Source organism: Paramisgurnus dabryanus, chromosome 11 (assembly GCF_030506205.2).
Source record: "Paramisgurnus dabryanus chromosome 11, PD_genome_1.1, whole genome shotgun sequence".
NCBI classification, from domain to species: domain Eukaryota; kingdom Metazoa; phylum Chordata; class Actinopteri; order Cypriniformes; family Cobitidae; genus Paramisgurnus; species Paramisgurnus dabryanus.
In genome coordinates, this window is record NC_133347.1 from 32,299,905 (window position 1) to 32,312,731 (window position 12,827).

The following is a 12,827-nucleotide window of genomic DNA, read 5'->3' on the forward strand; positions in this document are numbered from 1 at the left end:
GCGTTTTTATCTTCTGCTAAAATGAAACATGAAGCACGCTGGCCAGAAGCCAACAGTAGAGATATTCAACTCATATAGCAACATTTACAACAAGCAGTTTAAGAAATAGCTTATAAAATCATACTTGACAATATTACTTGAAAAGTTTATGGATAAATGTATTTTAAAATGAACAAATAACCTACTAGACATTGTGACACAGACAATTATTGTCACTTATTCTGATACTTTATTTTCTCTTAAATGTTTTTACATTTTCAGATAAAATATGCTTTAATGTAGTCTGTGACCTTATCTATCTATGTTTGTATTATAAATCCTTGTCCATTATGAGAAAACCAGTGAAAGGGTTAGGAAAACTTTATATTATATTTATAAATGCCCTCTTTATGAAAGCAGTTGTTTAAAGAGATGTTTTTTGGTATAGCACTGAGCTCATTCTTCCTCATGGAGCAGTTTTCACAGAGGACTTTGGGAGATGACTGGTATGAGCGTGAGGTGGAGTCTGTGGTCTGTAATCTGACACGACTCAGTCTATAGTCACTATAGGGTGGATTATATAAGTGAACCCTCTGAACTTCCCCCAGCTCTCGTGAAAGTTCTGGGAATGTGACATTATCAACACCTGTCCTGGACACAAATCTGAGAGAGAGAAAGGATAGAGAGTATGTGCATGTGTGTTTCATGATGTAATCTAGATGAGAAAAAACTGTGGCACGTTTCACAAAGGTCCATAAGTAATAGAGAGGTTATTTTAGTCACTGTGTGTTACTAAAGAGAGATGTGCTGTTATGTTTTAAAGGGGACAGATCTTATTTATACCTGCCTGATAAGTAACAGCATGAGAGAGTCATGAGTTAGCTTTGAACCTGACACCCAAAACCTCACGACATTGAGATTTGCATTGTTTTCAGTGAAATTATCTAAAAATTCTTAAATTAAGATGTATTTTCTTGATGAGCAAAATGACCTAGGAAAATAAGTCTAGTTTTTAGACAAAAAATATAATCTTTTAGTTTATTAGTGCTTAAAACAAGCAAAAAAAATTGTCAATGGAATAAGAAAACATTTCTTGAAATAAGTTTACTGTTTTCATAAACACTTAAAGGGACACTCTTAAAGAAAGAAAAAAATCTTAAATAAAGATGTATTATCTTGATGAGCAAAATGACCTAGGGAAATAAGTTGAACACTATGGGGCGGTTTCCCGGACAGGGATTAGACTAGTCCTAGACTAAAACATTTTTAAGAGCTGTCCAAACTGAAAACAACTTGCACTGACATATCTTAAAATACACCAGTGCCCTTTGTGTTGCCTCAAAATGCACACAGGCAATGTTTTAAGTAAGGCGTGTTTGTTAAAACTAGTTATATTTCCTAATTAAACTAAGGCCTAGTCCTGGATTAAGCTAATCACTGTCCGGGAAACCGCCCCTATAAGCTAAAAAAAATAAGAAACTAGTGACCAATAAGCTATTTTTTGCTTAAAACAAGCAAAAAAAAAAACCTGCCAATGCAATAAGAAAAATTGTCTTAAATTAAAGGGGCACTCCACTTTTTTTTTGAAAATATGCTCATTTTCCAGCTCTCCTAGAGTTAAACATTAGATTTTTACCGTTTTGGAATCCATTCAGCTGATCTCCGGGTCTGGCGCCAACGCTTTTAGCATAGCTTAGCACAATCCATTGAATCTGATTAGACCATCAGCATGGCGCTAAAAAAAACAAGTTTTTGCAGGAGGCGCAATGATATTACACAGCAGCTGAAAATAGTCCCCTTAGTACAGGGGTGGGGAAGTACCCCTTAGTACCTGGTCCTGGAGGGCCACTGTCCTGCAGAGTTTTGATCCAACCCTAATTAAACACACCTGAATAATCTAATTCAAGTCTTCAGGATCACTTGGAAATGAAATTCAGGTGTGTTTGATTAGGGTTGGAACAAATCTCTGCAGGACAGTGGCCCTCCAGGACCCAGGGTTCCCCACTCCTGCCTTAGTATCTTTCAATAGGGGACTATTTTCGTGCACTAGGTAATATCAAAGCAAAGTCCTTGATTATTACGCCAGAGTGAGAGTATAGTTCCTAGCCATATCTGCCTAGAAAATCACAACTATTTTACGTCTTTCTTAGTACACGATGTAACGACAGAAGAGTCAAGTTTTAAATAGGAAAAATATCAAAACTCTTTGGTTATTTTTTTGAGCGCGATGCTAATGGTCTAATCAGATTCATGTTTAACTCTAGGAGAGCTGGAAAATTAGCATATTTTCAAAAAAAAAAAGTGGAGTGCCCCTTTAATTTAAGAAAATTTTTCTTATTGCATTGGCAGTTTTTTTTTTGTTTTTTTTTTGCTTGTTTTAAGCAAAAAATTGCTTATTGGTCACTAGTTTCTCATTTTTTTAGCTTATTATAGTGTTCGACTTATTTTCCTAGGTCATTTTGCTCATCAAGATAATACATCTTTATTTAAGATTTTTTTTAGATATTTTAACTAAAAACAAGACAAAAATACTATGTAAGAAAGTCATTTTTTGCAGTGTATTTTCTATGTTTATTAGAAATGGCAGTGAAGATAGTTGTGTAACTGAGATATACAGTAGACTGTGTCCCTGACAGGAGTATTTATGTGTTATGACCACTACACCCAGTTCTCTTGTTTGATGTTCTGCTTTCGACTTCACTAAACCTCAGTAATGATGGATTCTCATCTCTCAGAATGAACTATTAAAGCAGAACATGAGTACTTCCGTCCAAACAGCACATTACACTATGGGTAAATTCACCCCCTCAGGATTAAACACTGTTCAGAAACTTCAGCAAATAAATTTTAAAGCAATATATAGCCTGACCATAAGCATAGTAAATCACATCTCTCTCCCATACACACAAACTCAATATTGCATTATGAAACCAGAATTTGTGACCACTTTCCTGTTTCCTCCTTTTAAATATAATGCTTGGATCTTTCTGGCATCTTTTTCGAGACAAAGTGACATAAAACAGTTTGGCGTACATGACTTAATTCAAACAGCTGTGTTTATCATGAATTTGTTTTTGTACTTTTTACACAAACGTACAAAACTACAGAAAGTTACTACCGAAAGTACAAAAGTTGTCAATGGGGCTGTACATTTTTTAAAAAGTACATTTTTGTACCTAAAAGGTACATACTGGTCTGGTGCCTCAAAGTTATGGTAATGGTACCAAAATGGTTCATATTATGACCTTTTTTAAAGGTTCCCAGTGACAATATTTGTACCTTTAGTTCTGAGAGTGTAGTTAAACCACGGTTCCCACAAAATATTCATAGTTGTGCTACAAAACCCATAAATAGACCATGGTTACTGTAATAAGCCCATGGTTTTGCCAGTTGTAATTAATAAAACAATAAACCTTGGTTACTACAACGATTTGTTGTAAGGGAGCTATTAATATAATTTGTGTATATCAAACTATGACATATTGCTAGAATTGACTCTTTAATCTTTAAAATAATAAAAATGTAAGCATAAATGTAAAAGGGTGAGTACAGAAACAAAACTCACACAGCTGTTATTCAGTGTTTTTTATTTATTACAAACCTAAACCTGACACAAACCTGACATTACACCGTGACCTAAACCTCAAACTCATCAGTTGTTGAGGGTGATTCTGGTCTTTCTAAAGATCACATGTTGGAGGGTGTCCTGACCGAGACTTTAAACAAATGCCTTCAGATGCTTTGACATTGGATAATGTTATTTAATGTTGTGCTCTGTGAAAAATAACCTGCACTTTGATCAGTGAGATCATTCTGCAAACCAGGTACAAACACTGAGATTAACAACAAGTGTTCATTCCAAACTCTTTTTATCTTCTTTAATTTTTTGAGTTTGTGTTTAAGTGAAAATATTAGTGTTCTGTGTTGTTTTAAGAAACACCGATCTTAAATAATGACAACAATGATCTTTGTTAAAACAAGGCCAAATCTCCACAGATTCTTGAAGACCAAGCACTGATCCCAACACAAACTGCAGTCTGATCTTATATTTAAGATTTATAATATGTTTTTAAAAAGAAACCAGGAGTTAAATCAGACTGAATTAACATCAGATGAATTATGTGTTGTGTCTCTGTATAAACATGTTACAGTAACGTCAAATGTTTGCTTCAGTCAGTATGTGTGACATCATTAACTAATAAATGCTATTCACTTTTAATAATGAGGGAAAGTGTGAGTTTATTTCTTGGCTTACAGATTTGAGTATGGGCCAGATAACCGTGACTTATAACTGCTGCTTTAGAGATACCGAGAACATGATAACCCAGTTTATCTTGAACTAACATGGCAAGATGTCAAAGTGTTAGACTGCTAACATAAATCAATAACAAATGTGTCTCCACGTGATCCCTCTTATTGCACCTGAAAATAAAAATATTTATTCATAATGTCAAAATGATTTCTTATTGTAAAGAATGTAATAAAGCACAAAGATGGTAATATAATGGTTCTGTAATGACATGGGGGAGGTTACGCACAATAAATTTAAGTAGTTAGTACTTCAGCTACAGAAGAATAGACAACTTCAGTCAATCTATATGCAAGATAAGCAGGCTTTTGTAAATGTAACTGGGTGTGAAGAATAGGCTCACTTTCATCTGTTTGCCACAAGATGGCACCATGACATTCTGCTTTGCTTCTATTTCTTATTTTATTTAAAAGCTGTACATTTTATAACAAACACATAATAGTCTGTAGTAAATCTCTTTAATGACATTGCTATTTTAGCAGAAATTCCAAGTTGCGTCATTTGTTGTCTGATGTTTATGTTACATTTCAAAATAAAATAAAGAAGTGGGGGGAATTATAAATAAAAATCTCACACATCAGAACCGATGTGTTATGATCCTGTCTTCTTGTCACAGTTTTTTAGCTCTTTGTAATAAGATCATGGCAGGCCCATGTGTTTTGTGTGCTTCCCTGTCTCATCTTCTGACCCTGCCCCCTTATCCTCATTATGTCGTTCTAATGTTTATGGCAGGTAAGACGTTGCACACACACACTTCTTCACAGTCACAGATAACACATAACGCTTTCCTTTTGCACCGGATGGAAGATGGAGCAGAGGATGAAAACTGATCATTCGATGGTGTGGGAGTCTGGTAGGTGAGAGCATAAACTGAGGTCCAAAGACCACCAGACAGGGACTGAGGCCTAGTCCATACGGACACTGGTATTTTTATAACCGAAGTTTATCCTCCTGCGGTTTAAAAAAATCCCCTCCACACATGCTCGGTTTGAAAGAAATCTCCGCCTACATGAACACGCAAAAACATGTGACCACGCATTGTCAAGAGCATGCCACACCAGCAGGCGGTAATATAACTCTAATAGTTAGCCACGTTGGCCAATCAGAAGCCTTAATTAGAAACCAAAACCCTGGTTGTACTGTCTACACAACAACACACCGGCATTTCTGAAAAACCTCAGAAGTGAGGGACAAATGATATTCTTACATGGACCATCTGTGTCAACACACTTCTTACTGCAACATCGTCACCTGTGTTCTGTTGAAAGGATTAAAAATCCTAAATGTATTATCACAGTATACTTGTACACAATAAAATTCCCCAGTTTGTCATTTGTTAAGGGATCCCACTACTTTGAGGCATTTCTACAGACCAGCAGCAGATTGGTGAAAGAACTCTTTCAGGGTTTCTTGCAGATGGCCACTTTTGAACTGATCCATTAATCAACCTATGAAACTCTTGCATTGGTATCACGTTTTTCACAGGTAAGCACTTTCTTCACATAAAAGGTAAGAACATTAAGGGATTTCATTTGAAGGCAGGCAGTGGATTCTTGTGAGTGAAGAGTAGAAGGGATAAAGAAGAGCAGAAGTCCATTAGATCAGACAGTCTGATGAAGCACTCCACAAGCCTCTTAACAAGACTGATAACAGGGCTTCAAAACACCATATGAAAGAAAATGTAATATATTATTTGTTTGAGTTGTATGCCTTTTTTCTAATCTGTTCATATTTTTCACCACAAGTTTGATTCTTAACGTTAAATAGCACCTATTTAGCTTTTAAAATGTTTAACTTTCTTAATATGTAAGATCAGCTTGCTTGTTTGCCTGTGCTGATGTGAGGTCAGTTACGTGTCCCTGTGCTGACGTGAGGTCAGTTGCGTTTCCCTGTGGTGATGTGAAGTTGGCTGTGTGTCCCTGTGCTGACTTGAGGTTGGCTGTGTGTCCCTGTGCTCACAAGAGGTTGGCTGTGTATCCCTGTGCTGACTTGATGTCAGCTGCATGTGCCTGTGCTGACTTGAGGTTGGCTGTGTGTCCCTGTACGGACGTGAGGTCGGCTGTGTATCCCTGTGCTTATGTAAGGTCAGATGTGTGTGCCTGTGCTGACATGAGGTCAGCTGTGTGTCCCTGTGCTCACCAGAGGTCAGATGTGTGTGCCTGTGCTGACATGAGGTCAGCTGTGTGTCCCTGTGCTCACCAGAGGTCAGTTGCGTTTCCCTGTGGTGATGTGAAGTTGGCTGTGTGTCCCTGTGCTGACTTGAGGTTGGCTGTGTGTCCCTGTGCTCACAAGAGGTTGGCTGTGTATCCCTGTGCTGACTTGATGTCAGCTGCATGTGCCTGTGCTGACTTGAGGTTGGCTGTGTGTCCCTGTACGGACGTGAGGTCGGCTGTGTATCCCTGTGCTTATGTAAGGTCAGATGTGTGTGCCTGTGCTGACATGAGGTCAGCTGTGTGTCCCTGTGCTCACCAGAGGTCAGATGTGTGTGCCTGTGCTGACATGAGGTCAGCTGTGTGTCCCTGTGCTCACCAGAGGTCAGTTGCGTTTCCCTGTGCTGATGTGAAGTTGGCTGTGTGTCCCTGTGCTCACAAGAGGTCAGTTGCGTGTCCCTGTGCTGACGTGAGGTTAGTTGCGTTTTCCTGTGCTGATGTGAAGTTGGCTGTGTGTCCCTGTGCTCACAAGAGGTCGGCTGCGTGTGCCTGTGCTGACGTGAGGCCAGCTGCGTGTGTCTGTGCTGACGTGAGGTCAACTGCGTGTGCCTGTGCTGACGTGAGGTTGGCTGTGTGTCCCTGTGCTCACAAGAGGTTGGCTGTGTATCCTTGTGCTGACCTGAGGACAGCAGTGTGTGCCTGTGCTGACGTGAGGTTGGCTGTGTGTCCCTGTGCTTACAAGAGGTTGGCTGGTGTGCCTGGGCTGACGTGAGGGCAGCTGCGTGTGCCTGTGCTGATGTGAGGTTGGCTGCGTGTGCCTGTGCTGACGTGAGGCAAGCTGCGTGTGCCTGTACTGATGTGAGGTTGGCTGGGTGTCCCTGTGCTCACAAGAGGTTGGCTGTGTATCCCTGTGCTGACCTGAGGCAAGATGTGTGTGCTGACCTGTCGTCAGCTGCGTGTGCCTTTGCTGACGTAAGGTTGGCTGTGTGTCCCTGTGCTCACAAGAGGTGCGTGTGCCTGCGCTTACGTGAGGTCAGCTGTGTGTGCCTGTGCTGACCTGAGGCCAGCTGCGTGTGCTGACGTGATGTCAGCTGCATGTGCCTGTGCTGACGTGAGGTTTGCTGTGTGTCCCTGTACAGACGTGAGGTCGGCTGTGTATCCCTGTGCTTATGTAAGGTCAACTGTGTGTGCCTGTGCTGACGTGAAGTCGACTGTGTGTGCCTGTGCTGACATGAGGTCAGCTTTGTGTGCCTGTGATGATGTGAGGTTGGCTGTGTGTCCCTGTGCTGAAATGAGATCAGCTGTGTGTGCCTGTGCTGATGTGAGGTTGGCTGTGTGTCCCTGTGCTTTGCCAGACTAATAGCCACAGGTTTCAGTCTTAGCTCTGGATGAACATTAACAATAAATGAACAAACACACACCAACACACTTACATTTACAGTACACAAAATGTTTAAACCATTCTTCAGTACAAAGTGTTCTACTGCATATCATGTCATACATATACAAAAAAAAATTGTGTAAACACTTTCTTTACACCATAATTTCATTGTTTCATTTATATGCTATTAAATTGATTACTATGAACTGAATACTGCATATTTTGCTTTAATATTCTGTGTCACTAAAACCTGTAGTTAAACATGTTATGACTAATAACACTGGTCTAGACACAGACAGAAAATATAATTTGTCACCCCAGCAAAAGAACCTGAAATAGAAAGAACATCTGGTTCAGACACCTGTGGCCACATTCATCATAACACAGTACAGAACACTGATATCATTCATAATTTTTACAATCTGTAGAAAACAGAAAGCTGTAATCAGTTTAAAATCATAAGGTCAACCAACCATTGTTCTGGTAATTGAACTGAGCTTAATGCAACTGAACGTGTAGTGTTACTCTTCAGAGGTCAGATCTGACTCTGTTGTCTTTATTTCAAAATTTAATCTGGGTCCACTTCAGTTTTACCTCAAACCTAAACAAACGAAATACTGTTTAGTTATTTTTTCATTAAATTAACAATACACAACACAGTTGTTGTGCCAGAGATAGCTGTACATCTGAATGTCTGGGCTATGTCCTGTGAGTCAGGCATTTTTAAAACTAAAGGGTAACTGGTGAATCACAGCGGTCCTGAACCCATCCACGTGAATCCTCTGTACTGTGAATCAAAAGCATCTATGTTGAGTTCATTGTGGAATGAGTTCACCACGTCATCTCTGAGAGTGATGTTTTTCACTTTAGACCTAAACAGCAGAGCCTGTGAGACCATCAAAAACCACTGTGAATCTCTGTTATACAGAAAAGTTGCTGTACAGTTGGGCATTCTTAACATGGGGGTCTATGGAGATTGACTCCCTTTTAGAGCCAGCCTCTAGCAGCCAGTCGATGAATTGCAGTTTAAGTTACTTCCGTATTGGCTTCATCAGAGAGATCGGAAGGTTGCCCCTCTGTTAAAATGTAAAGGTATGCGGTCCACCTCCTTCAAGTCCATTAAATGTGCATCCATCCTTCACAAAAGTAATCTAAATGGCTCCAGAGGGATTAACAAAGGCATTTTGAGGGTAATCCGAGTGGTTTGGTTGTAGAAATATCCATATTTAAAACTTTATAAAGGAAAATAACAAGCTTCCGGTAATGCCACCATCTTAGACGCCTCCCCGCCGGCTTAAAACAGTATGACCAGACTGAAATCTTGGCTAAGCTGGTCAGGCTGGTCTTCCATCCTGGTCAACCTGGTGGGTCAACTGGTTTAAGCTGGTCCCCTCTATGTTTAGCTAAATAGGTGTGGCACAATTATAGTTTTCTGCCACTGGGGTGGTACCCTAAGATTCTTGTAACCCAAAAAGTATACAGCATTTCAATGTGTTGTATAGCCATAAAGGTTTCTCATTTACTTGAAAAGTTGTGTTTTTGTCTTTCAGAGACAACAGAAGCAGGTAAAAAGCCACTGAGGAGAGATGTATTTGCTTTCTAACTTTACTAAAATGACTTGTTGTCTGGCACTGAGCAATGCACGTCTGCAGACATCCACAAGGACCTGAAAAGCTTATGAAAAGCAATTCAACTCGCCTTTGAAACCTGAACTATTCCTTATGGGCTCTATAAGCAATTCTTGCAGAACTATAGCAGGCTGGTTGTCTTTCCTTTGAAAATGCAGATAATGAGGAAGCTGCTATAAAAATATCTCTCAGGGGTCTTTCATTGCACACTGTTGTATTCAGCTGCTCGATCTATGACAACATCTGAGGATTGTATAATGTCTCTCCTGGCATACAGTATATACAGAGACACCCCTGAACACACATCATGTGGTGAAGATCAAAAGTACAACCTGTTTCCTTGTTGAAGAGTGTTTGTTGAAGCCTTGGGTATTCTTGTGTAAAGTTGTACCATTTTTAAGAGATTATGGAGGTTCATCTTTGGTCTCCTCCAGTAACTGACTTTTGTTTGTTGTGAGATCTTACTGTATATCACAGCAGATCTGCTCACTTTTGTTAACCACTAAAAAGCAACATTTATTCATTCAGCCCTGCTAATGCCTGGGTTGATTCTATAGACAGAGATGCAAACATTGCTTGTTTTGGACCTGGTCTGAATGTTGTGGAGAAAGCGGTCAATAAGATGGTTGCTGAGCATGGACAGCCCCGCTTCAAATCACCCCACAGATGTTGAATGATATTCAGGTCTGGGGACTGGGATGGCCATCCCAGAACATATCAGAATGTACTTGTTCTTCTGCATAAATGCCAGAGTAGATTTTAAGCACTGTTTGGGTCATAGTCTTATTGAAATATCCAACCCCAGCTTAAATTCAACTTTGTGACGGATTCCTCAACATTATTCTCAAGAATCTGCTGATATTGAGTGAAATCCATACGACTCTTTACATTAAACAGATTCCCAGTACCAGCACTGGCCACACAGCCCCACAGCATGATGGAACCTCCACCAAATTTTACTCTGGGTAGCACAAGATTTTCTTGGAACGCTGTGTTCTTTTGCCACCATAACGCCCCTTGTTACGACCAAATAACTCAATCTTTGTTTCATCAGTCCACAGCACCTTATTTCAAAATGAAGCTGGCTTTTTTGCGTACCTCAAGCGACTGTTTGTGGTGTGTGTGCAAAAAAAGGCTTCTTTCGCATCAAAGTGCAAAGTGGGCTACATTGTTAAATTATGCACAGTGACACCATCTGCAACAAGTTGATTTTGTAGGTCTTTGGAGGTGGTCTGTGGGCTGTTTGTGTCCGTTCTCACCATCCTTCGCCTCTCCAATATTTTACGTGGCTTGCCATTTCTTCCCCAAAAACCATAATGTTGAACTATGTTTGTATTCAGGTTATTTGAGAGTTGTTTTGAGGCCTCCATGTTGCCACACTTCAGAGGAGAGTCAAAGAGAAAAACAACTTGCAATTGGCCACCTTAAATACCTTTTCTCATGATTGGATGCACCTGTCTGTGAAGTTCAAGGCTTAATGAGCTCACAAAAAGCAATTGTGTGCTCCAATAAATCAGTGCTAATTAGTTACAGGTATTCAAATCAACCAACAAAACGACAAGGGTGCCCAAATTTAGGCACCTGCCTAATTTCGTTTTGATGCATATTGGACATTTTCTGTTAATCCAATAAACCTCATTTCACTACTGATATATTACTGTGTCATTCAGTTATTTGGTGATCAAAATGAAATTGCTGATCCAAACAAGTATTTATAAATGAAAATCATGGAAATTGTCAGGGGTACCTAAACTTGCAGATGACTGTATTAAAATATAGGTTTGATTTTGTTTTTTTTAGTCACAACATAATTCCTATATTTACATTTATGTTTTTCCATGTATATATATATATATATATATATATATATATATATTATCTTAAATAAGTATAAATGAAACAAAGTTTTTTATCACTGTTGATGATTAATTCTTTGAACTTTTTGAAATTGTACAAATTTGTGTCAGTCTACACAACACAGGCCCCAACTGAACACATGTCGTATCATAAGACATCATCCACAGTGAACACAACCTGTTCATACACAAAACATATGAAGCAAATTTTTACTGTGTAGTTGTGTTGCGTATGCATTTCTTGCATTTTATACACACAAATTGTGTCCATCTTATGTCCACACACATTGCAGTATAATGTGGATCTATTGGCCACAACTTGGAATGATGAAAATTCATGGATAATATTTTACTTTCTCTATTATTCACTCACTCACTCTCTCTCTCTCTCTCTCTCTCTCTCTCTCTCTCTCTCATTTGGTCCACACAACATAATAAATACCAGGTACACACACACACACACACCATAGGTTTTTTGGTAAACCCATGGTTTTTCAAATCGTAATGAATATACCAAATAACCATGATTACTGCTCTTTGACTACAATAAAACTATGGATTTTTTGTAAGGGAGATAATAGTAAAATGTAGAATGGTTCCTGTTAGACAGAAGGTAAAGTGTTTGGGACAGTAGGTACAGACAAATGTTCATGCATGATATATAACATGGTGTATCCTTGCGGCATTACAGCAAGTGCAGAAGGACAAAACTCTGACATGCATCCATCATATATATACAGACATATATACAAACACACTCATGCACTCACATGAGTCCCAGGTAGGAGAAACACAGAGTGAATTTACATAGCACATTCAATTTTTACACTCTTATTAACCCCGGGTCCAGTGGACCCGAACACCACATATGTAATATAAACGTGTGTGTGTGTGTGTGTGGGGGGTGTACAGTATAAGTGCTATTTGATAAATTCCACACTTTGCGTAAAACTGTTCCTACGCACACTTAACGCACACTTCTGTTCATACGCACTCTTGATAAATGAGGCCCCTGGTGTATATATGGGTACCACCAGTTCTGGTGGTACCCATATAAACTCCAGCAGTGTAGATTTAACACTGGTGATTTTGCTGTGCACTAAACACCACCTCTGTCAAAAATGAGATAGATTAGATTAAGCCTTTGTTGATAACGATATTGAACAAATGCTCTCGACATGTACTATAGACCCTTTTACAGTTGGTAAACATTGTGACGTATTTGTGTGGGCGGGGCTTAGATGGAGGCAGAAAGAGCCGCAGAGGCTATGTTGACAAGCTTAAACTAGCACGTTTTAGGAGGGATTTATTAAACATGGATGCAGAAGAAGTTTCGGATCTGTCCGAATATGTACAATCACTGATTCTGCGGGACCGTGACAGGTATTTTTGTAAATTAACTCTCGCGATTTTAACCAGGTTTTGGATATTTCCTAGACAACATATGAATTACTTTCGGGTGGTTTCGGGAATTTTGTCAAGGCTTATTCTTATTGTCTAATGTAACCTATCGCTGGGCTAACT